The sequence below is a fragment of the Hordeum vulgare genome, chromosome 2H (genome assembly GCF_904849725.1).
Source record: "Hordeum vulgare subsp. vulgare chromosome 2H, MorexV3_pseudomolecules_assembly, whole genome shotgun sequence".
NCBI classification, from domain to species: Eukaryota; Viridiplantae; Streptophyta; class Magnoliopsida; order Poales; family Poaceae; genus Hordeum; species Hordeum vulgare.
The window spans coordinates 157,277,179-157,302,969 of NC_058519.1; positions in this window are offsets into that span (position 1 = coordinate 157,277,179).

Below are 25,791 nucleotides of genomic sequence, written 5' to 3' on the forward strand. Positions count from 1 at the left end.
GACCTAGCAAACCACTGACTGGCTATGTTACTGCTTGCTTAACCATGCTGTTAGCGTTGCTTGTTGCAGGTGTAGTTGCTTCCATGTGAAAACATGGGTTCCTTGTCATATCACCATATTTTATGCTATTTAATTTAATGCACTTATATACTTGGTAAAAAGTGGAAGGCTCGGCCTTTCTAGCCTGGTGTTTTGTTCCACCTTTGCCCCCTTAGTTTTCGGCTACCGGTGTTATGTTCCATATTTGAGCGCTCCTAACACGATCGGGGTTGTTATGGGGACCCCCTTGATAATTCGTTTTGGATTAAAGCTGGTCTGGCAAGGCCCAACTTTGGTACTACATTTGCCTAATAACTAATGAACTTCATAGGGAGTAATTAACCCAAGGAAATTTAATCAACCCCCGGGCTAGTGCTCCTCATGAGTGTTGGTCCAAAACAGAGCAGCTTATTAACGCTACCCGCTCATCCGTCGTGTCCTGAGAACGAGATACGCAACTCCTATCGGGATCATTGACACGTCGGGCGGCCTTGCTGGATTAGTTTTACCTTTGACGAAATATCTTGTGCATCGGGATTCCGGTGATGCTTTGGGTAATCTTAGAGTTGAGGTTTTCCACTAAGGAATCCGACGAAATCGCGAGTGTCGTGATCGAGGATTTCTATGCGGCTTGTGGTAATTTGTGATGGACTAGTTGGAGCACCCTTGCAGGGTTAAATCTTTTCAAAAAGCCACGCCCGCGGTTACGTGGCAACGTGGAAACTTTGTTTAACACTGGTTCTAGATAACTTGAAGTTAACTTAATTAAAATATGCCAACTGTGTGCATAAGCGTGACTGTCTCTTTCGTGAGTTTCTTCTCCGACCGAGGACATGGTGGGGTTATGTCTGACGTAGGTAGGTGTTCAGGATCATTTATTTGATCAACCGTAGTTCACGTCCGCTATGCGTAGATCTCCCCCCTCTTATTTCTTGTACTCGTAAGATTAGCCACCAGATATATATGCTTAGCCGCTGCTGCAACCTCACCACTTAACTTTACCTCACCCATTAAGCTTTGCTAGTCTTGATACCTTTGGAAATGAGATTGCTGAGTCCCCTGTGGCTCATAGATTACTACAACACCTGTTGCAGGTACAGGTAAGGGTTACTTGATGCGAGCGCGTTGATTGTTCATTTGGACTTGCTTCTTCTTCTTCTTCTTCATCGATCTAGGATGGGTTCCAGGCCGGCAGCCTGGGATAGCAAGGATGGACGTCGTTCTTCTTTTCTCGTTTGTTTTAGTCCGTAGTCGGACCCTGCTCTTCTTCATGATGATTATGTATTGTACTGTTGTGACTCTGATGTAGCTTGTGGCGAGTGTAAGACAATTCTATATATATACCTCTTCTTTTCAGTTCATGTATTTGTAACGATATCCATTCTCGCAACACGACGAGATGCACTTCTATCCCTGACGAGGCCCTCGTGCCAAATTGAGGATATGGTCGCATCTTGGGCGTGACACGCTTGCACATGAGAGAGGAAATGAGACTTTCTTTGGCTCTCTCAATTTGGGAGGCGGCCCACATTCTTCTCAAATTTTGAGGAGCTAAAGGTTTCCAAAAATCCGCTAGGTGTGGCTTAGAGCATCTTAAGTCCCCCAGAAGTCTTTTTTACGCCTGTTGGGGTTGCCCCGACGTAATTTTTATTCTGGGGTTAACTTTTTTTCAGTCATTGGGCTCCCAGCCACGAAACGAGACACTCTACGCCAGTCACTTGTTCTCAGTGTGGTTCCTGTGCCATGTGCGGACGAGAGACTAGGGATGGGCAACTCATGGTGAGCCATATGCATGCAAAAAGTAGCGCCGACGCTCCCGAGTGCCCTCCGGTGGGCTAGGTTTGGCATGGGAGCATCGACTCTAATTTTGGCTAAATCTAGAGAGTAAGGCGTTGGGGGCTTGAGTGGGACTTTTTCCGTCCGCCGGCGCTAAAAAAGTGCTCGTGGGGGGCAACTTGGGGGACAACTGGAGATGCTCTCAAATCCTATAAAGAAAATCAGATGGAATTGCTTGAAGAGTTAAACTATTATAAGAGTTCGGTTATATATACCCTCAGAAGAAGTTTAGGTGAACTTCGTTCACACAATATTACTTAACAATGTATTGTTGTTTGTCCACACCATATTACGTGAAGTCCTACCACTAGTAGAAAATGAGGCTTTCGGCTGGAGCCCCAAATCCCATTAGCCTCGGGTCCAAGTAAAACCGAGACCAATGCGAGGCATTGGTTCCGGTTCGAGCTACCAGGGCCTCGCGGGGCAATAGCCCCGATTTGGTTCGATGCATTAGTCCCGGTTCGTGCCAAAAATCGGGATTAAAGATCCGGCGACTGACACGTGGCGTGCCATGGGGCATTAGTCCCGGTTGGTGCCTGGAACCGGGACTAGATGGTAGGCTATTAGACCCGGTTTTAGACAAAAACCGGGACTAAAGTTTTCCTATATATCCACCGCCCCTCCCATTTCCTCTGTTTTTTGGCCGTGGAAGGGTGGAGGTGTGTGCTACTCTGTTTTTGCCTACATATGCACATGAGGTGTTCGATGAAATGCCCGAGCCACACTTAACTTTCTCTTTTCCAAGCTCGACCTCCAAGCTTCATTTTCCTCAATATTTGTCTAGGTTTGGCAGTGCATAAACTACACAATTATTCTAAAATGTTAGATACTTTATCCTTTCATCTCTCACTCCTAGTTTAGCTCATTTCAAATGCTCTAGAAGTAGAGTAGTTTGTGGGTTTTAGTGTAGGAGTGTATGTGGGAGTTCTTGTGATTTAGATGCAAAATTTGAGCTCAGATTAACTTCTTAGAGTCTGCACATATGTAGGTTGCCGTCCTGTGCCCGTCCTCACCATCGTCGATCGCCCGCGTCGATCTCGTCGCCAGCACCACCGTGGTGAGCCTCTTGTTCTTATCTTCTTTTTAAAAGTAGAAAAATTCTTACTTGTATGATTTAGATAGATACTTGTATAAATTACTTACTTTTATGGTTTTTTGTTATTATATAGTGCGATGGTTTTGGTATCCGCCCACGTTGGCCCTCGTCCGGCCTATGATTTGGACGTGGTATATTTTCTTTTATTACTATTTGTTTCATTTAGTGTTTATGACGACAATTATGCCGACCAACGTGACATGGATGTTTTTATCTAGGATGTATGTGAACCGGAAATTCCAACCGACCCTCTTGTCGAGAGGTTAAATTTAGTTGGAAAAGAAAACAATTAATTGAAGAAAAAATTAAAAATAATTGAGGAGAAGATTATGGAACTGGAGTTGCATGTTGCCGATGTCGTCGATGATCACAAGTTCAAGATCGATGCAATAAGGTTGAAGATGGATGCAATGCGCTTGAAGATGGATGAAATGCGCTTGAAGATTAGAAATATTAGGAAATATGCCATTGATAAAGAGGCTTGTTATCATTATGTTGTTGGGCCAATTGTTACCTTACTTGCGATTTTGATCGCATTTGTTGTTGCATTTAAATGTTTTACATAGTTGTATGCTGTTTTATGAGAGAACTTTATGTATTTATTTTTGCAATAATAACATTTGATCACTACTGTACTTTGGTTTTAATATGATGACGAACTTGTATTAATTTGGTCATTTGTCTATTCATGATGTTCTGCAATGGTTTTTTGATATACTTAATTTCATAATACAGATGAACCGCCAATGGATGTACGATGACCGATGCACTTTGGAGTACATTGACCCGTTATGCATGTGCAACTTCCACTTTATTATGTTAATCATTGTACATGACGAATGGACTAGTAAAATTCATGAACTTGCTACGCAAACCCCTTGCTGATTGGGTGAACATGCAGTAATGCATCCAGAGGTAATTTCAATCTTTATGGCACTATATCTGCAACTTTTCATTCGTTTCCTGATAGCAAGTAATTAATATAGAACTCCTTTATTCATTTCCTTTTCTTGGCACGGCTTGGAAACGGTTCACCGCCAAGTGTCGGGGTGCTTGGAAGCTAGAGCTTACATTTAGACAAATGGATGTAAGTACTACTAGCTAGATCCGCGCATCTTTTTATTCTAGTTTCAATACCATTATCATGCTTGATTATGTTTTTGATTGAATTTTGTTCTCGTAAAGTGCTTGGGGCAGGAAAAGGGGAACAATTTATGTGGATACTATGTTTGCGAGTTCATTCGCCAGACGAACCATGAGACGGGGAAAAACCGGGACTTAAAAAAATTGAAGTACGATAAACAATACTCACAACTTTATTTTATTACCATCAATTGTGTTTGGTTTCATTGATATATATTGACCCCTTCTTTAAATTAGATCGAGCGGTTGCGGGACGGTCTTCTACCACACAAATGCGTACGAGCAATTCAAGAGGAAATTGCCGGATTCTTAGATGGAGATGTCCTAGATCCGAAGGGAGAATACTATTGCTCGCCGGATGCAATGAAATGTTAAAGTGTAAAAGAGATGCATATGTGCATGTAACTCGTGCCTACATTTTGTAATATGTTCGACAAAGCACGATGGAGGAGATGGTGTAATATATTCGTTACGATGATGTCCAATATAGTTGTTCCTTTATTGTTGTGTATGTACCATCCAATTTAGTGCAAAACAAGAATTAAAAAGTGTCCAAAACAAATAAATGGGAAAATAGCAAACAAAAAAGGGGCAGCAAAATAGCCCTCATCCAATTTAGTGCAAAACCCTAAACCCTAAGAAGTGCTAAAAAAGGCAGCGAAGCAATAGCCCCGGTTCGTAATAAGAACCAGGACTAATACCCCTCCCCCTCGCTCCGAGCCCCACCACTTGGAGGACATTAGCTCCGGTTCGAGGACGAACCGGGGCTAGCATTAGTCCCGCTTTTCTAGTCCCGGTTCCTGATCCGGGGCTAATGGCCCAAACGAACCGGGTCTGAAGCCTCATTTTCTACTAGTGTACTAAATTCTAGGAGTTAAAAAAATAAGCCCTACCAAATCTTTTAAGAATATGTACAATGGTTGATAAGTCAATCTTATCTTAAACGTTGCATCTATTTTAGTGATGACAAAATAATGGAAAACGTTTGTTTTCAACCAACTGAAAAAAAGGAGAGATGCCCCTCTAGGCCCATCCACCGCTTTCCTTCAAGCCTCCATAGCCTTATCTCTTGGGCAAGATCCTTTCTCCTCCACACATATTCCTCGTTGGCTCCATCTTTACTCGCCATGCTTGAGAGGAAGGATGCTCCCATGGCAATTTAGGCTGCTAGACCATCCTACAGTGACCCAACAAGAGTGACGGCACCGATGACTTGCTGCATCCCGTCGTGCATCGATGTGGTGTTGTAGCCCCGCGGGGGCAACAGCGGGCGCGCGTGCGCCATCGCAACGGAGGCGACCGACGTTGTGCCTTGTGCTTCAAGCGAGTGATGGTGCTGCAGCCAGAGGGCTCACACACGTATTGCTAAAGCATCATCAGGGCTGCAATGAAGCACTGTTGGTGCTGCAATGGAGCCTCGTTGGCGTTCCTCGGGGTCGTTAGGCTACAATGGAGCTTTGCCCGGTGCTGCATAGGGCCCCGTTGGTGCTACAATGGAGCTTTGTCAACGCCATCAATGTTGTGTTGCAGCTTTTGTCTAGCCATCAGGGGTTGCAGTGGAGCTTCGCCAGCGTCATGGGTGTTGCGTTGCAGCTTTGTCTCACCGTAGGGGGTTACAATGGAGCTTCGCCAATGCCGTCCAGTCTCACCTCCAAGGGTTGCAATGGAGCTTCACTGCGCCATCGGGTCGGGGTTGCAATGGAGCTTTGCTGGGGTCGCGATGATGCTGGCACTTGTTTTTTTACACCATGGTGGATACGGGAGAAAGAAGGAAGAAGACAACTATGTTTGGTCCGATCGAAAAACATAATGCGCCTAATCAGGCGGCTAGGGAGGTGATACGTCTCAAACGTATCTATAATTTTTGATGGTTTCACGCTGTTATCTTGTCTTCTTTGGTTGTTTTATGTACCTTTTATATCTTTTTTTGGGACTAACTTACTAATTCAGTGCCAAGTGCCAGTTCCTGTTTTTTCCGTGTTTTTGACTCTTTTCAGATTTGATTTTGGAACGGAGTCCAAACGGAAGAAAAACCCCGAAATGATTTTTTTCCGAACGGAAGAAGACCAGGGGGCCTTTGGGCCAGGCCAGGTGGGCTCCAGGGAGCTCACGAGCCCCCACTCTACCACCAGGGGGGAGGCGGCGGTGGGCAGGCTTGTGGCCTCCCTGGCCGCCCCCTGACCTAGGTCTCTGGCCTATAAATTCCCAAATATTCCGTAAAAAATCAGGGGATCCTCGAAAATACTTTTCCTCGGCCGCAAGCTTCTGTTTCCGCAAGATCTCATGTGGAGACCCTTCCCGGCGCCCTGCCGGAGGGGACTTTGGAGTTGGAGGGCTTCTTCATCATCATCATCTCCCCTCCAATGACTCATGAGTAGTTCACTTCAGACCTACAGGTCCGTAGTTAGTAGCTAGATGGCTTCTTCTCTCTCTTGGATCTTCAATACAAAGTTCTCCATGATCTTCATGGAGATCTATCCGATGTAATCTTCTTTAGCGGTGTGTTTGTCGAGATCCGATGAATTGTGGATTTGTGATTAGATTATCTATGATATATATTTGAGTCTTTGCTGATTTCTTATATGCATGATTTGATATCCTTGTAAGTCTCTCCGAGTCTTGGGTTTTGTTTGGCCAACTAAATCTATGATTCTTGCAATGGGAGAAGTGCTTGGTTTTGGGTTCTGCCATGTGGTGACCTTTCCCAGTGACAGTAGGGGCAACAAGGCACACATCAAGTAGTTTCCATCAAGGGTAAAAAGATGGGGTTTTTATCATTGGTTTGAGATTATCCCTCTACATCATGTCATCTTGCTTAAGGTGTTACTCTGTTCTTATGGACTTAATACACTAGATACATGCTGGATAGCGGTCGACGTTTGGAGTAATAGTAGTAGATGCAGAAAGTATCGGTCTACTTGTTTTGGACGTGATGCCTATAGATATAATCATTGCATAGATATCGTCACGACTTTGCGCGGTTCTATCAATTGCTCGACAGTAATTTGTTTACCCACCGTCTACTTGCTTTCATGAGAGAAGCCACTAGTAAACACTATGGCCCCCGGGTCTATTCACATCCATCGTCTACACCTCCGCTTTTACTTTGTTTTGTTACTTTGTTGCTTTCAGTTCTCACTTGGCAAACAATCTATGAGGGATTGACAACCCCTTCATAGCGTTGGGAGCAAGCTTTTGCGTTTGTGCAGGATCTTGAGATACTCCTCCACTGGATTGATACCTTGGTTCTCAAACTGAGGGAAATACTTACTGTCACTATGCTACATCACCCTTTCCGCTTCAAGGGAACACCAACGCAAGGCTCCAAGGCCACGGGGGAAATCCTTTGCATTCTTGCCTAGGAAGTCCCGTAAGGCGTAGCCGCAGCTGAAGGATTCCTGGTGCCGTCGACAAACCTGTTTCTGGTGCCGTTGCCCAGGATACACAGCTGACATCAGAAGTATTTCTGGCGCCGTTGCCGAGGACTAGAAATCAAGATCTATCCAAGTAGGTCTCACAAACTCTTCTCTTGCATTTACTTTTGTTGCCAGTTGCCTCTCGTTTTCCTCTCCCCCACTTCACATTTGCCGTTTTCATTTGCCTTTCTCCTTCGCCGTTTTCTTTTGCCTTTGCCGTTTTCCTTTGCCGGTTCTCTTGCTTGCTTGTGTGCTTGCTTGTTTGTTGAAGTCATCATGTCTGAAAACACCAAACTTTGTGACTTCTCGAGCACTAATAATAAAGATTTTATTAGTACTCCGATTGCTCCCGCCACTAGTGCGGAATCGTATGAAATCAACGCAGCTTTGCTGAATCTTGTTATGAAAGAGCAATTCTCTGGCCTTCCTAGTGAAGATGCCGCATCCCATCTCAATACCTTCATTGAGCTTTGTGATATGCAAAAGAAAAGAGATGTGGATAATGACGTGATTAAGTTGAAACTTTTTCCTTTCTCGTCGCGAGATCGCGCAAAAACTTGGTTTTCTTCTTTGCCTAAAAATAGTATCAATTCTTGGGATAAGTGCAAAGATGCTTACATATCCAAGTATTTTCCACCGGCTAAGATCATCTCCTTATGTAACGATATCATGAATTTCAAGCAACTTGATCATGAACACGTTGCACAATCTTGGGAGAGGATGAAGCTTATGATTAGAAATTGTCCCGCTCATGGCTTGAGCTTGTGGATGATTATACAAATCTTTTACGCTGGCTTGAATTTCGCTTCTCGCAATATCTTGGACTCCTCCTCAGGTGGAACGTTCATGGAAATCATGTTAGGAGACGCTACAAAACTCCTAGACAATATCATGACCAACTACTCTTAGTGGCACACTGAAAGGTCGCCTGCTAGCAAAAAGGTACACGCTATAGAAGAAATTAACTCGCTTAGTGCTAAGATGGACGAGTTGATGAATTTGGTTGCTAGTAGAAACGCTACCGTAGATCCTAATGACATGCCACTATCTTCTTTGATTGAGAGTAGCAACGCTAGTTTGGACGTGAATTTTGTTGGTACGAACAATTTTGGCAACAATAATGCTTTTAGAGGAAACTATGTTCCTAGGCCTTTTCCTAGTAACTCCTCTAACAATTATGGCAATTCCTACCGCAACACTTATGGAAATCACAAAAAATTACCCTCTGATATAGAGAGTAATATCAAAGAGTTCATCAACTCTCAAAATATTTTCAATGCGTCCATAGAGGAAGAACTACTCAAAATAGACGATTTGGTTAAGAGCATTAATAGGATGTCTTGTGATATTGATGCTTTGAAAGTTAGATGCGCTCCTCCCAAGGTCAACTTGGATGAAACTTTGAAAGCTATGCGTATCTCCATGAATGAGAGCACAGAAAGAACCGCCCAAATTCGCGCTAGACATGAATGGTTTAAAAGGGTGCGTTCTAGTGATGCAAATCACGAAGATCTTAAAGTGCTTGGTGTGTCTCCTCTTGAAGCTTTGTTTTCGCGTGTCAAACCTACTTATGGAGGGGCTGGATATGAATCCACTTTGGTTGAAAAACGCCCCAATGATTCGGAGTCCACCTATCTTAATGATAAAGGTGTGGAGAGTGGAGTAGAAGAAGTCAAAATTTTGGGTAGTAATGAAACTCCCACTTTGGATTTCAAGGAATTCAATTATGATAATTGCTCCTTGTTTGAATGCATTTCTTTGATGCAATCCATTGCAAACTCTCCGCAATCTTATAGCCAAAGCAAAGCCTTTACCGCGCATATCGTAGATGCTATGATGAAATCTCTTGAAGAGAAGCTCGAACTAGAAGTCTCTATACCTAGAAAACTTCAGGATGAATGGGAACCTACTATCAAAATCAAGATCAAAAACTATGAGTGCAATGCTTTGTGTGATTTGGGTGCTAGTGTTTCCGTGATTCCAAAGTCTTTATGTGATATTCTTGGTTTTCATTAGAATGAAGAGTGTTCTCTTAATTTGCATCTTGCGGATTCTACTGTCAAGAAACCCATGGGGAGGATCAATGATGTTCTTATTGTTGCAAATAAGAACTATGTACCCGTGGATTTCATTGTACTTGACATAGATTGCAATCCTTCATGTCCCATTATTCTTGGTAGACCTTTCCTAAGGACTATTGGTGCTATCATCGATATGAAGGAAGGGAATATTAGATTTCAATTTCCTTTAAAGAAGGGCATGCAACACTTTCCTAGAAAAAAAATAAGTTTGCCTTATAAATCTATGATGAGAGCTACCTATTGTTTGAGCACCAAAGATGACTATACGTGATTTCATCACATTTCGCCTAGCTAAGGGCGTTAAACAAAAGAGCTTGTTGGGAGGCAACCCAACGAATCTATCCTTTTTCTTTCTGTTTTGTGTTTTCCACACTTTCATAATTCTGTTATGATTGTGTTTTTGTGTTTCTTTTTTGCGTTTGTGCCAAGCAAAACCGTTATGATTAGTCTTGGGGATGATCGTTTGGTCATGCTGGAAAAGACATGAACTTTCTGCTCACGAAAAGAATTTTCATTTTTTTCTGTAAGAGATTTTGAGTTGATTCATTTTGATGCTGATTGCTACGCAAATGCTTCAGACTGTAGTAATTTTTCGGAATTTTTGAAGTACGAGAGGTATACAAAATATACAGATTGCTACAGACTGGTCTGCTGTTAACAAATTCTGTTTTTGTTGTGTTGGTTGCTTATTTTGATGAAACTATGGATAGTATCGGGGGGTATTAGCCATGGAATATTGAAAGTACAGTAACCCAACATCAGCACAAGTATAGTTTAAGTTTGCTACAGTACCTAAGGAAGTGGTGGTTTGCTTTCTTGTACTAATGTTATCACGAGTTTCTGTTTAAGTTTCGTGTTGTGAAGTTTTCAAGTTTTGGGTGAAGTTCTTATGGACAAAGAGATAAAGAGTGGCAAGAGCTCAAGCTTGGGGATGGCCAAGGCACCCCAAGAAATTCAAGGATGCCGTAAAAGCCTAAGCTTGGGGATGCCCCGGGAAGGCATCCCCTCTCTCGTCTTCAATCCATCGGTAACGTTACTTCGGGATATATTTTTATTCACCACATGTTATGTGTTTTTGCTTGGAGCGTCTTGTATCGTAGGAGTCTTTTATTTTTGTTGTTTCACAATCATCCTTGTTGCACACCTAGAGAGAGAGACATGCACACACCGTGATTTTGTCGAGCTTCACTTATATCTTTTGGTAGACAATTCAGCTCACATGTGCTTCACTTATATCTTTTGAGCTAGATACTTTTGCTCTATGTGCTTCACTTATATATTTTAGAGCACAGCGGTGCGTGGCTTGGTATTTGATCTATGCTTTGAAAGTAGTCTCAAAAGGGGTAGTTATCCAAAGGGATACGAAAACTTCCACCTTCATGTGCATCGAATAGTTAGAGAAGTTTGATTCATCTCAATTAGTTTTGAGTTGTGGTTATGGTAATATTGAAGTCATGCTAGTAAGGTGTTGTGGATCTAGAAATACTTGTGTTGAAGTTAGTGATTCCCGTAGCATGCACGTATGGTGAACCGCTATGTGATGAAATCTGAGCATGATTAGTATAATGATTGTCATCCTTTGCGTGGCGGTCGGGATCGCGTGATGGTATATACCTACCAACCCTTCCCCTAGGAGTATGCGTTGAATGCTTTGTTTCGATTACTAATAAAACTTTTGCAACAAGTATATGAGTTCTTCATGACTAATGTTGCGTCCAAGGTTTAGATGCACTTTCACCTTCCACCATCACTATCTTCTTAGTGCCGTGCAATTTTTGCCGGTGCACAAAACCCACCATTAGCCTCCCTCAAAACAGCCACCATACCTACCTATTATAGCTTTTTCAAAGTCATTCCGAGATATATTGCCATGCAACTACCACCATGACATGTGCCACCACGTCTACATTGCCATTGCATGATCGTAAGATAGCTAGCATGATGTTTCCATTGATGTCTATGCCATGCTAGATCGTTGCCACGGTACACTACCGAAGGCATTCCATATAGAGTCATAGTTGCTCTAAGTTTTGAGTTGAAAGTGTGATGATCATCATTAATGGAGCATTGTCCCATGTGAGGAAATAAAAGAGGCCAAATAAGCCCACCAAAAAAAAGAGAGGCCAAAGAGCCCACCAAATAAAAAAAAGAGAGAAAAAGAGAGAAGGGACAATGCTACCACTTTTTCCACACTTGTGCCTATTAAGCACCATGATCTTCATGATTGAGAGTCTCTCGTTTTTTCACCACCATATAGCTAGTGGGAAATTTTCATTATATAACTTGGCTTGTATATTCCAATGATAGGCTTCCTCAAAACTGCCTTAGGTCTTCGTGAGCAAGCAAGTTGGATGCACACCCACTAGTTTTCTTTAAGAGCTTTCACATACTCGTAGCTCTAGTGCATTATTTGTATGGCAATCCCTACTCATTCACATTGATATCTATTGATGAGCATCTCCACAGTTCATTGATATGCCTAGTGTAACATCCCAATTTTCCTAATTGGGAATGTTTTACATTGTAGCTAAGCATCTATGCATATTGAGTGAAATAAATTTTAGCACGTGAATTTTCTTTCGTCTTTGATTTTCATTTCTATTTTTCCTCGCACGAGCAATGCCCGGAGAAAATACCCTCTTGCACGCAAGAGAGAGAGCGGAGGAAAATGATACTCCAAAAGTGCGGGCAATTTTTGAAATGTTGGAGCCAAGAAAACCCAAAGTTCTTTTGCAAAAATAATTGCAAAAAGAAATAAAGAAAATTTGGGAATTTCTGAAAAAAACATTTTTTTATGTTTTTATTTTTGCTTTGGAAAAATGTTATTCGGGTAGAGGACTTTTTTCTGATTTTTTTTGATATATAATACTCTATATTAATATTTTGATTTACTTTCTTTTTTTTCGTTTTTATTTTCTGTCTCGGAAAAATTAGAATTAGGAAAGGATTTTTTTTAGAAGCAGCCGCCCTGGGCGCCTTATAGAGCTTGGGCCGAGATCCCCCTTTCCCTGGGATCTAAATCCCTAGAAACTGGCCAACCGCCCCTGCCTTACCTCCCCCCTCTCTCTGCCCGTGGACCCCCACCCGACCGAACCTTCTCCCCGAGCGGCCATCTCCTACCTCCCCTTCCTATTCTGCTGCTCGAGGCCGAGACCGAGCCAAGCTCGGGATTTCCTTCCCTAATCTTCTCTCTCTCCCTTCCTTCGCACCCCGCCCCATGGCCTATATAAACCCAGCCCCGAGCCGACCCCGTTCCCACCCTAAACCGTCGGACCGCCGCCGCCCCGACCCCTCGCCACTGCCGCCCGCCGGAGCAGCTTCTGCCACCGCCCCCTTCGCTCCCTTCGCTCCCATGGCCTATATAAACCCAGCGCCCCCTTCGCTCCACCGCCGCCTCCCCTCGGAGGAGGACCCTCGCCGCCGCCTCCCCGAAGTCTCCACTTCCCCGGAGCTCCCTCCCTCGCCGGCCAGCCACGCCCTCGCCGGAGTACTGCCCAGCCACGGTAGTTCTTCTCCCTCCATCTCTCTGTTATTTCATGTTATTTCCTTTTAGCCGTCAGATCTTGGATATAGGGTCTAGATTAGATCTCTAGTTACCCCTTCGGTTTAGTTCAGTAAACCAGCGGTTTTTATTTCCACTTATGTTTTAGCCAGTAGATTTTCCTTAGCTTCGGCCGTTTGCTCCTAGACATGCAACAAACACCCTCCGCAGCCAATAATATCTTGCCACGTGTACCCCAATAGCTAGCTAGTTGTTTTCAGTTTTTCTGTCAAAAAATTACAAAAACAGAAACTTTCTGTTTTGTTTTAGCCACAACTTTTTATCCCGAAGTCCAATGACATTGATTCTTTTTCCAGTAGCTCACAAATTTCCTATAGTTTTTAAAAACATATAAGTTGCCTATGTTTGAAATTCTCAAATATAAGTTAGAGCAGAATTAGTTTAAACCTTGTTCTGCCTATTCTAGGAGTTTGAAAAATGATTTTGAGTTGATTCTTTTTGCTACTGCTTCCTAGTGATAAAATATTACTGTGGTAGAAGTTTAAAAAAAATTTAAAGTATTTTTACTGGTGTTTTCAACAGAAACAAGTTTCTGCCTTAATAACGCGCGTTGGATTCTTTTGCTTAGGCTTTTGCAAATCCTTACTTGTGATGTTATTTTTACTTGTGGCATGATTGAAGTGCTTATGGTGTGCTTTGTGTTTGTATCGGTAGATCATCCAGAGTGCGAAGCGTGTTACTTAGAAGCGCTCGAGCAAGACAACTATCATCAAGGCAAGTCATTTTGATCATGTTATTTTACCTATGTTTTCGATGCATGGTAGATCACATTCTTTGCCCAAATTGCATGCTGCCTAGGTACTTGGAAACTTTAGCATGAGTTGTAGTATCATGTGGTAGGAACACAACACCCCGATACTTGGCCCCGGGACGACAATTTCTTAATGCTATGCTTAAGTAGACGGGTTATCGGTTGAGTGTATACCACGAGTGATGCGAGGTTGATATAATAATCAAGACCGGTTAAGACAAGATTTTCAAGACCTCGGACGCAATGCAACTCTGGGTGAAGGACGGTTGATCGGCTCCCTGGAAAACCCAGTGGATGCCCGGGATGCTGGAGAGGCCATGTCATCCTGCGGAAAGCTTCACCCATGCTCGAAGAGACGGACGGAGACTTCAAGACTCAAGGCTTACCTGCACAGCCACAAGTCATAATGGGCTCTGGCTTGGTTGGACAACGCGGCGACTCTGGACAGGCGGTGCTAGCAGATGTAGACGAACGGTAGGAATGGATGGGCACCGACAGGGATTCAGAGGGACCCGTTGAAAGACCATGTTTTGATCATCCGGTCTTCAAACACCCTGAAGTGCGAGGACAAACCCGGAGGCGATCAAATCTTGTGGGGAACGTGTGCAGAACTCTACAGAGTGCCCAACCTAATCGATTAGCCGTGTCCACGGTCATGGACAACTTGAGCCGAAGGCATTGAATTCCCCCTGAACTCTCGACACAACTTAATAATGATGTGGGTGTTAACAACTATTCGGGTACGAGAATTGGTTGGCGGAACCATCTCGTTAACAACAAACAATGTAGTAATATTTTTCTTCAAACCCCTCTTGTTGTAGGGTAAAACTGGCTTTATGCAAAACTTAGCTCCACCGGCCAAATATGCATGTAGAGATAGTTGATTATTATTTTACCCCCTCTCTTTGATGACTTGCCGTCATATTCAATATGATGACCTACACAGCTGCAACGTATCATGTTGCAGAGTACTTTTCCGACCAGGAGTGAGGCTACGTTCTACGCTCAGCGACATGCCCTTGGAGTCGGATGGACTCGTCTACCTGATGCTTCCGCTAGTCTTCGTTAGATAATCTCATGAGTTGGCCTTCAACCACTTTATTGTAATCCTTTATTGTAATAAAGTACTCTTTATGAGATTTCAATTAATAAATCTGTGTGATTGAATTCTTGAATATATACATTATGTACTGTGTGTGTACCAGCATGATCTTGGGATGGTACGGAAACACCAGAGGCGTGACTCGTCTTGAGTCGGGTCGCTACACCTAGTTAATGTGACTATCTTCTCCTTTTTTGTCTCGCAACCACCACTACATTCCACACCATCTATAGTGCTATAACCATGGCTCACGCTGATGTATTGCGTGAGAGTTGAAAAGGTTTGAGAAAGTAAAGGTGTGAAACAATTACTTGGCCAATACCGGGGTTGTGCATGATTTAAATTCGTTGTGCAATGATGATAGAGCATAGCCAGACTATATGCTTTTGTAGGGATAACTTTCTTTTGGCCTTGTTATTTTGAAAGTTCATGATTACCTTGCTAGTTTGCTTGAATTATTATTGTTTCCACGTCAATAGCAAACTATTGTTTTGAATCTAATGGTTCTGAACATTCACGTCACATAAGAGGAATTACAAAGGACACCTATGCTAGGTAGCATGAAAGCATAAAAAATTCATTCTTATCACTTCCCTACTCGAGGATGAGCAGGAGTTAAGCTCGGGGATGCTTCATACGTCTCAAACGTATCTATAATTTTTGATGGTTTCACGCTGTAATCTTGTCTTCTTTGGTTGTTTTATGTACCTTTTATATCTTTTTTTGGGACTAACTTATTAATTCAGTGCCAAGTGCCAGTTCCTGTTTTTTCCGTGTTTTTGACTCTTTTGTGATCTGATTTTGGAACGGAATCCAAACGGAAGAAAAACCCCGAAATGATTTTTTCCTGAACGAAAGAAGACGAGGGAGCCTTTGGGCCAGGCCAGGTGGGCTCCAGGGAGCCCACAAGCCCCCATTCCGCCACCACGGGGAGGCGGCGGTGGGCAGGCTTGTGGCCTCCCTGGCCGCCCCCTGACCTAGGTCTTTGGCCTATAAATTCCCAAATATTCGAAAAAAATCAGGGGAGCCTCGAAAATACTTTTCCGTCGCCACAAGATTCTGTTTCCGCGAGATCTCATGTGGATACCCTTCCCGGCGCCCTGCCGGAGGGGACTTTGGAGTTGGAGGGCTTCTTTATCATCATCATCGCCCCTCCAATGACTCGTGAGTAGTTCACTTCAGACCTACGGGTCCGTAGTTAGTAGCTAGATGGCTTCTTCTCTCACTTGGATCTTCAATTGTGTTCGGTTTCATTGATATATATTGACCCCTTCTTTAAATTAGATCGAGTGGTTGCGGGACGGTCTTCTACCACACGAATGCGTACGAGCAATTCAAGAGGAAATTGTCGGATTCTTAGATGGAGATGTCCTAGATCCGAAGGGAGAATACTATTGCTCGCCGGATGCAATGAAATGTTAAAGTGTAAAAGAGATGCATATGTGCATGTAACTCGTGTCTACATTTCGTAATATGTTCGACAAAGCACGATGGATGAGATGGTGTAATATATTCGTTACGATAATGTCGAATATAGTTGTTCCTTTATTGTTGTGTATGTACCATCCAATTTAGTGCAAAACAAGAATTAAAAAGTGTCCAAAACAAATAAATGGGAAAATAGCAAACAAAAAAGGGGTAGCAAAATAGCCCCCATCCAATTTAGTGCAAACCCCTAAACCCTAAGAAGTGCTAAAAAAGGCAGTGAAGCAATAGCCCCGGTTTGTAATAAGAACCGGGACTAATACCCCTCCCCCCTCGCTCTGAGCCCCACCACTTGGAGGACATTAGCTCCGCTTCAGGGATGAACCGGGGCTAGCATTACTCCCACTTTTCTAGTCCCGGTTCCTGATCCGGGGCTAATGGCCCAAACGAACCGGGTCTGAAGCCTCATTTTCTACTAGTGTACTAAATTCTAGGAGTTAAAAAAAATAAGCCCTACCAAATCTTTTAAGGATATGTACAATGGTTGATAAGTCAAGCTTATCTTAAGCGTTGCATCTATTTTAGTGATGACAAAATAATGGAAAACGTTTGTTTTCAACCAACTGAAAACAAGGAGAGATGCCCCTCTAGGCCCATCCACCGCTTTCCTTCGAGCGTCCATAGCCTTATCTCTTGGGAAAGATCCTTTCTCCTCCACACATCTTCCTCGTTGGCTCCATCTCTACTCGCGATGCTTGAGAAGAAGGATGCTCCCATGGCAATGCAGGCTGCTAGGCCATCCTACAATGACTCAACAAGAGTGACGGCACCTATGACCTGCTGCATCCTGCCGTGCATCGATGTGGTGTTGTAGCCCCGTGGGGGCACCAGCGGGCGCGCGTGCGTCATCGCAACGGAGGCGGCCGACGTTGTGCCTTGTGCTTCAAGCGAGTGATGGTGCTGCAGCCAGAGGGCTCATAGACGTATTGCTAAAGCATCATTGGGGCTGCAATGAAGCGTTGTTGGTGCTGCAATGGAGCCTCGTTGGCGCTCGTCGGGGTCGTTAGGCTACAATGGAGCTTTGCCCGGTGCTGCATAGGGCCCCGTTGGTGCTACAATGGAGCTTTGTCGATGCCATCGATGTTGTATTGCAGCTTTTGTCTAGCCATCAGGGGTTGCAGTGGAGCTTCGCCAGCGTCATGGGTGTTGCGTTGCAGCTTTGTCTCACCGTAGGGGGTTACAATGGAGCTTCGCCAACGCCGTCCAGTTTCACCGCCAAGGGTTGCAATGGAGCTTCACTGCGCCATCGGGTCGGGGTTGCAATGGAGCTTTGCTGGGGTCGCGACGATGTTGTCACCTATTTTTTTACACCATGGTGGATACGTGATAAAGGAGGAAGAAGACAACTATGTTTGGTCCGATCGAACAACATAATGCGCCTAATCAGACGGCTAGGGAGGTGATACGTCTCAAAGGTATCTATAATTTTGATGGTTTCACGCTGTTATCTTGTCTTCTTTGGTTGTTTTATGTACGTTTTATATCTTTTTTTGGGACTAACTTATTAATTCAGTGCCAAGTGCCAGTTCCTGTTTTTTTTCGTGTTTTTTTGACTCTTTTCAGATCTGATTTTGGAACGGAGTCCAAACGGAAGAAAAACCCTGAAATGATTTTTTCCGAACGGAAGAAGACCAGGGGGCCTTTGGGCCAGGCGAGATGGGCTCCAGGGACCCCACAAGCCCCCACTCTTCCACCATGGGGGAGGCGGTGGTGGGCAGGCTTGTGGCCTCCCTAGCCGCCCCCTGACCTAGGTCTTTCGCCTATAAATTCCCAAATATTCCGTAAAAAATCAGGGGAGCCTCGAAAATACTTTTCCGCCGCCGCAAGGTTCCGTTTCCGCGAGATCTCATCTGGAGACCCTTCCCGGCGCCCTGCCGAAGGGGACTTTGGAATTGGAGGGCTTCTTCATCATCATCATCGCCCCTCCAATGACTCGTGAGTAGTTCACTTCAGACCTACGGATCCGTAGTTAGTAGCTAGATGGCTTCTTCTCTCTCTTGGATCTTCAATACAAAGTTCTCCATGATCTTCATGGAGATCTATCCGATGTAATCTTCTTTGACGATGTGTTTGTCGAGATCCGATGAATTGTGGATTTGTGATCAGATTATCTATGATATATATTTGAGTCTTTGCTGATTTCTTATATGCATGATTTGATATCCTTGTAAGTTTCTCCGAGTCTTGGGTTTTGTTTGGCAACTAAATCTATGATTCTTGCAATGGGAGAAGTGCTTGGTTTTGGGTCTGCCATGTGGTGACGTTTCCCAGTGACAGTAGGGGCAGCAAGGCACACATCAAGTAGTTGCCATCAAGGGTAAAACGATGGGGTTTTTATCATTGGTTTGAGATTATCCCACTACATCATGTGATCCTGCTTAAGGCGTTACTCTTTTCTTATGGACTTAATACACTAGATGCATGCTGGATAGCGGTCGACGTGTGGAGTAATAGTAGTAGATGCAGAAAGTATCGGTCTACTTGTTTTGGACGTGATGCCTATAGATATAATCATTGCATACATATCGTCATGACTTTGCGCGGTTCTATCAATTGCTCGACAGTAATTTGTTCACCCGCCGCTTACTTGCTTTCATGAGAGAAGCCACTAGTAAACACTACGGCCCCCGGTTCTATTCACATACATCGTTTACACCTCCGCTTTTACTTTGCTTTGTTACTTTGTTGCTTTGAGTTCTCACTTGGCAAACAATCTATAAGGGATTGACAACCCCTTCATAGTGTTGGGAGCAAGCTTTTGTGTTTGTGCAGGATCTTGAGATACTCCTGCACCGGATTGATACCTTGGTTATCAAACTGAGGGAAATACTTACGGTCACTGTGCTACATCACCCTTTCCGCTTCAACGGAACACCAACGCAAGGCTCCAAGGCCACGGGGGAAATCCTTTGCATACTTGCCCAGGAAGTCCCTTAAGGCGTAGCCGCAGCTGAAGGATTCCTCGTGCCGTCGACACACCTGTTTCTGGCGCCGTAGCCCGGGATACACAGCTGACAGGAGGCGGCTGATCTTTCCCTAAGATCAGCCGGTTGATCGGTAGCAGCCGCCCAAAATAATACGCCTATAAAGTTATCTCTTAGCCTTATTGTCAATAACAAGTTATTTCGAAAAACTTGGTGAGACATACCGTGTTAAGAGATCATCTCTTAAATAAGAGAAGACAAGCCTTATCTTATGATTTCTCTCTCCTTCACTTCAGTATCCTACGTGTCGCTCCTAATATAGCACTATCGTACATGCTCTAAAACTTAACTTACTAGAAAAATCTTTGTCAATTCTATATCTTTTGGTTTACATACTTCGTTTCAGCTAGATATGGGCACGCATATTAAATTCAAACTTGAAAATTTTGGTCCACGTAATTCAACGACATTACAAATTTAAAGTTCATACATTCATTACTCAAAATTTAAACATGTGAATGGGTACGAATGAAGTAAGAATCCAAAAAATTATGATAAAAGCACAACAATCAAGTGATTTAAAGTTCCCACAAGTGATAAAAAAGATCATTAGTTGGGTATGAACTTCTCGATTGTCAATCTTCCGATGAGTTCGAAGAAAACATAGATCCCATTTGAATTGTGTTTTAGTGCGACCGGATACCCATTGGAGATGTAGTGAAAGTTATACAATCCAAAGAATGAATGTCAAATTCATAGATCCTCTACTACAACTGCCTCAAGAATGATGGTTGGTTTTTTGGAATGCTCTTTGTACCGACCTTTCCACCCCGCAAGAAAATATTTTCATGTCCAACGCATGCAATCAATTGATCAAGTATCCCTAGTCATCATCGTTATCCCCCTCAACCCATGAGTCTCTCAGTGTCTTCATTATTGGATGCCCTCACTGTAACATCTCGAGAAGATGCTTCACATGCCTTCTAGTTATTTTAATTTTTGTCGTGTGTTTTATTTGTTTGTCGCATATATCATTGCATTTCACATCATTCACATTGCATTGGCACTCCATTTCTATCGTTTTCCAAAAACATGCATCCGTCCTTCGTTGCTGCTTCTCTTTGTTTTTGTCTTCGACCGTTTCAAGACCAAACACACTTGCACGCGCCCACAAAATCATTAAAAAATTAATTTTAATGTGGGGATAAAATGTTCTCGGAATGGGTTGAAAGTTGGTGAGCAGTTTTAGTATAGTGTAGGTGGGCTGCGTGCCAAATTTTGTCGCATTCGGAGTCTGTTTGATATTAGAACCGTTAAACATATAACGGCACTATAGTCGGTTAAATCGTCACATGTTTCGGTTTTATAAACCTCCATTGACGACCTGCCATCTTCCCTGTCATCTTAGACCAACCCCCCTACACATCCCATTTAGACCCACCTAGCCTACCCCTCCGTGCCGAACCGACTGGTCGAGATTAAATGGTCCGAAAACAAATAAAACACCCAAACCCTAGATACGTGCCTAAATAAGGGCAAGTCCAACGCACGACCACTCACGGATGTCCATTTGTCAGAATTCCGTCTGTTTGGGGGTGGGAATGGGCACATGTTCGCTTGGATCTGTGTTTGCATCGGACGGGCACCTAACGCGCGGCTGCATCTTCGGCCCCATCTCGTTCGCCGGAGGCCAAGTGCAATAAAATCAAAGATAGAAAACGTAGTTCAAATCGAACATCAAAAATAGTTCCATGTATGAAAAATTATTTTATTACAACCCAATCAAATTTAAAGAAAAATAAAATAGTCTTATAAAACCACTGATAGTTTGTGCGCATGAAAAGAGATTAAACCGATAGATCTACTAATTGCCAATGTGATCCCACATGTGGTCAACCAAGTCATATTGCAGCTTCACATGAGTGTGCCAATCACGCATGTCACAATAAAATTGGACGAGTTGTTCAAAGGTTACAGGAGGAGGGTGCTCAGGCTCAACATTCTCACCCTCGAAATCAAACCCTTGGTCCTAGATGATGTCATCATGCTCATCCTTAACATTCCTGTTGTGGATGATCACACAAGCAGTCATCACCTCCCAAAGCTTTTGAGTGCTCCATGTCAATGTAGGGTTTTGAACGATACCCCATGTCAATGTAGTTTAAGGCGGGACCATGGTCGGGGATTGACCCCCTTAACCGAGGCCACATCCTACTGATGTGGTCATGGACAACCAATGCCGCCATCACCATGTCCCCGTCATTAGATGAACAAATGAAGTTGTGGAAGAAATAATCATCCATGATACCTCACGAACAAAGTGCCGAATACCTTGCGGTCATCGTGGATATGCGGCCGGAAAGGGCACGTCGAGCCCCTTTGTAGGCATCACATCAATGTGGATGACCGCGGGCGGAGGGTGTAGGATCCGAAGTATGTCTAGAGAGGGGGTGATTACACTACTTGACCAAATAAAAACTTAGCATTTTCCGAATTTTAGTTGTGGGCAAGTTTTAGCAATTGTTGTAAGTCAAGCACACCCTACACATGCAAGTCTAAGAGTATAGCACCGGAAAGTAATGTCATGCACATATAAGCAGAGGATAGGGATAGGAAGATCAAACGCAAATGTTGACACGATGATTTTTGGTGTGGTTCCGATAGGTGGTGCTATCATACGTCCATGTTGATGGAGACTTCAACCCATGAAGGGTCACGGCCACGCGAGTCCACGGAGGGCTTAACCCACGGAGGTTCCACGGAGAAGTAACCTTGTTCATTCCATGACGGCCTCCGTCCATGAAGGACTAGCCTCACTCGGGGTAGATCTTCACGAAGTAGGCGACCTCCTTGCCCTTACAAACTTCTTAGTTAAACTCCACAACACAAAGTAGGAGGCTCCCAAGCGACACCTAAACAATCTAGGAGGCAGCACCGTCCAAAAGGTAATAAATGCGGTAGTATGATGAACTCCTTGCTCTTGTACTTCAAAATATATTCTCCTCAACACACAATCAATCTCTCACAAATTTGATATGGATAGAAGGGATTGACTGGGTGGAAATAAATTTTGGGAGGCTAGAGATCAGGTTCTAAATGGACGGATTGGAATATCTCAATATCAACATATTAGTAGGTGGTTCTCTCTCAGAAAAATGGATATGGAAAGTGTATGTGTGCTCTGAGTGCTTCCTCTCTGAATGAGAGGTGGTGGATGGGTATATATAAAAATGTCCAAAAATCCAACCGTTAAAACATTATTGCCCAACTCAGTGACAACGAACTGCGGTGTCACTGATTTGCACAAAATGTGGAAACTTTCGAATTCTCGGTGAGACCGATATAGGAATCTCAGTGGTACCAATATGGGTGACCTAGGGCAGTTTCCTAATCTCGGTGAGACCGATTCCAAGACTCGGAATTTCTGATTCTTGAAAGCGACATACCAGAAACTTGGTCACTCGTTTCGGTGGCACCGAAAGGAATGTTGGTGGTACCGAGATTCTAGTGATTGGCAAAGGTTCTGTTTGGTGGAAAATTGGTATGGCTGAATGAAAAAATCTTGTTGGCACTGATTTTGTTGTTTAGGTTTTGGACGCAGAACTTTTGTGGGGGAATGGCTAAGTATTTTTGGTGGCTATCTCTAAACACTTGAGCAACCTATTCATCATAGATACGTGATATGTCTCCAGCATATCTATAATTTTTGATTGTTCCATGCTGTTATATTATTATTCTTGGATGTTTTACAATCATTTTATATAATTTTTTGGTACTAACCTATTGACATAGTGGCCGGTGCCTATTGCTCTTTTCTGCATGTTTTTTACATCGTAGGAAATCAATACCAAATGGAGTCCAAACGCAGCGGAACTTCTTGTGGTTTTGTTTGGGCCAAAGACATCCAGTGAGGCAGGAACGCATCTGAGGGGAGCTCTGATGGGAGCACAACCCACCAGGGCGCGCCCCGATGGGTTGTGGCCTCTTTGTTGGCCTCCCTCACCGCCTCTTTGTTGTATAAATACCCCAATATTCCAGAAACCATATGGAGGGGGATGAAAATCAATTCCAGGCGATGCAGAGTCCAGAAACACCAGATCCAATCTAGACACCATCGCAGAGGGGTTCATCATGTCCATTGGTGCCTCTTCGATGATGCGTGAGTAGTTCTTTGTACACCTACTTGTCCTTAGTTTGTAGCTAGATGGATTCTCTCTCTTGATTATCAATACAATGGTCTCTTGGAGATCCATATGATGTAAGTCTTTTTGCGGTGTGTTTGTTGGGATCCGATGAACTTTGAGTTTATGATCAGATCTATGTTTTTATCCATGAAAGTTATTTCAGTCTTCTTTGATCTCTTATATGCGTGATTGATTATAGTCTCGTATTTCTTCTCCCATATTTGGGTATTGTTAGGCCAATTTGATCTATTTATCTTGCAATGGGAAGACGTGCTTTGTGATGGGTTCAATCTTACAGTGCTTGATCCCAGTGACAGCAAGGGAAATGACACGTATATATCGTTGCTATTAAGGGTAACAAGATGGGGTCTATTTCTACAAAAATAGATCTTGTCTACATCATGTCATCGTTCTTATTGCATTTCTTCATTTTTCCATGAACTTAATACACTAGATGCCTGCTGGATAGCGGTCGATGTGTGGAGTAATAGTAGTAGATGCAGGCAGGACTCGGTCCACTAATCTTGGACGTGATGCCTATATAATGATCATTGCATGGATATCGTCATGATTATTTGAAGTTCTATCAATTGCCCACCAGTAATTATTTCCCCACCGTTTGCTATTTTTCTCGAGAGAAGCCACTAGTGAAATCTATGACCCCGGGTCTCTTTTCATCATATTTGCCTTTAGGATCTATTTTCCTTTGCTTTTATTTTCAGATCTATTAAACCAAAAATACAAAATACCTTGCGGCAATTTATTTGTTCCGCGATCTATTTATCCTATCTACCACTTTTACATCATGTTATTTGCCTATCTTGAGGTGTCGTACCCGAAAAGAATTTCTGACGACGTTGCCGGGGAAGATCAAGTCAAGATAGTCTGCCGCCAACGTGCCAATTTCTGGCGCCGTTGCTGGGGAGGTATTGATAAACCCTTTAACACGTCAGGTTGGGAGTATTTGTTATTTGTGTGCAGGTGATGTTTACGTGGTGTGAGGAGGTTCTCCTACAAGTTCGATAACCTTGGTCTCATCACTGAGGGAAATACCTACCGTCGCTCTACTGCATCATCCCTTCCTCTTTGGGGAAATATCGACGTAGTTCTAGTAGACATCAAAAGGAATTTCTGGCACCGTTGCTGGGGAGGACCTTCAACATCAACTAGGCTCCAAATCACAAATATCATCTCCTCGCAATTTACACTATTTGCCATTTGCATCTCGGTTTCCTCTCCCCCACTTCACAAAAATTTGTTGTTTTATTCGCCCTCTTTTTCGTTCGCTGTTTTCTAGTCGGATCTGTTTTTGAGTGCAATCTTGTTGTGAAGTCATCATGACTCAAGAGAACACCAAGTTGTGTAATTTCTCAAATAGCAACAACAATGATTTTATCAGCACTCCGATTGCTCCTCCCGCCACTAGTGCAGAGTCTTGTGATATTAATACTGCCTTGGTGAATCTTGTTATGAAATATCAATTTGCCAGTACTACTAATGAGGATGTCGCGTCCCATCTTAACACATTCGTGGAATTATGCGATACGCAAAGTAAAAAGATGTGGACAATGATGTTGTGAAGTTGAAATTATTTCCATTTTCTTTGCAAGATTGTGCAAAATTTTGGTTTTCCTCTTTGACTTGCCACAATATCGATTCTTGGAACAAGTGCAAGGATGCTTTTATTACTAAGTATTTTCCGCCCGCAAAAATTATTTCCCTTAGCACCCGATCATGAATTTCAAGCAACTGGAAGATGAGCATGTTGCACAATCTTGGGAAAGGATGAAATTGATGCCAAGGAATTTCCCAACTCATGGGATAAATATTTGGATGATCATACAAAACATTTATGCGGGGTTGAATTTTGTTTCTCGTAATCTTTGGGATTCCTTCGCAGGGGGTACTTTTATGGAAATTACTTTGGGTGAACTACTAAGTTCCTAGACAATATTATGGCTAATTACTCACAATGGCATACCAAGGGAGGTCCTACTAGTAAAAAGGTCAATTTGGTAGAAGAAATAAATTCTTTGAGTGAAAAGTTGATGCTCTTATGAAGTAGGTTGCTAATAGAAGTGCTCCTATTGATTTCAATGATGTGCCTTTGTCTTCTTTGATTGAGAAAAATAGTGATGCAATATATGTGAACTTTATTTCGCGAAAGAATTT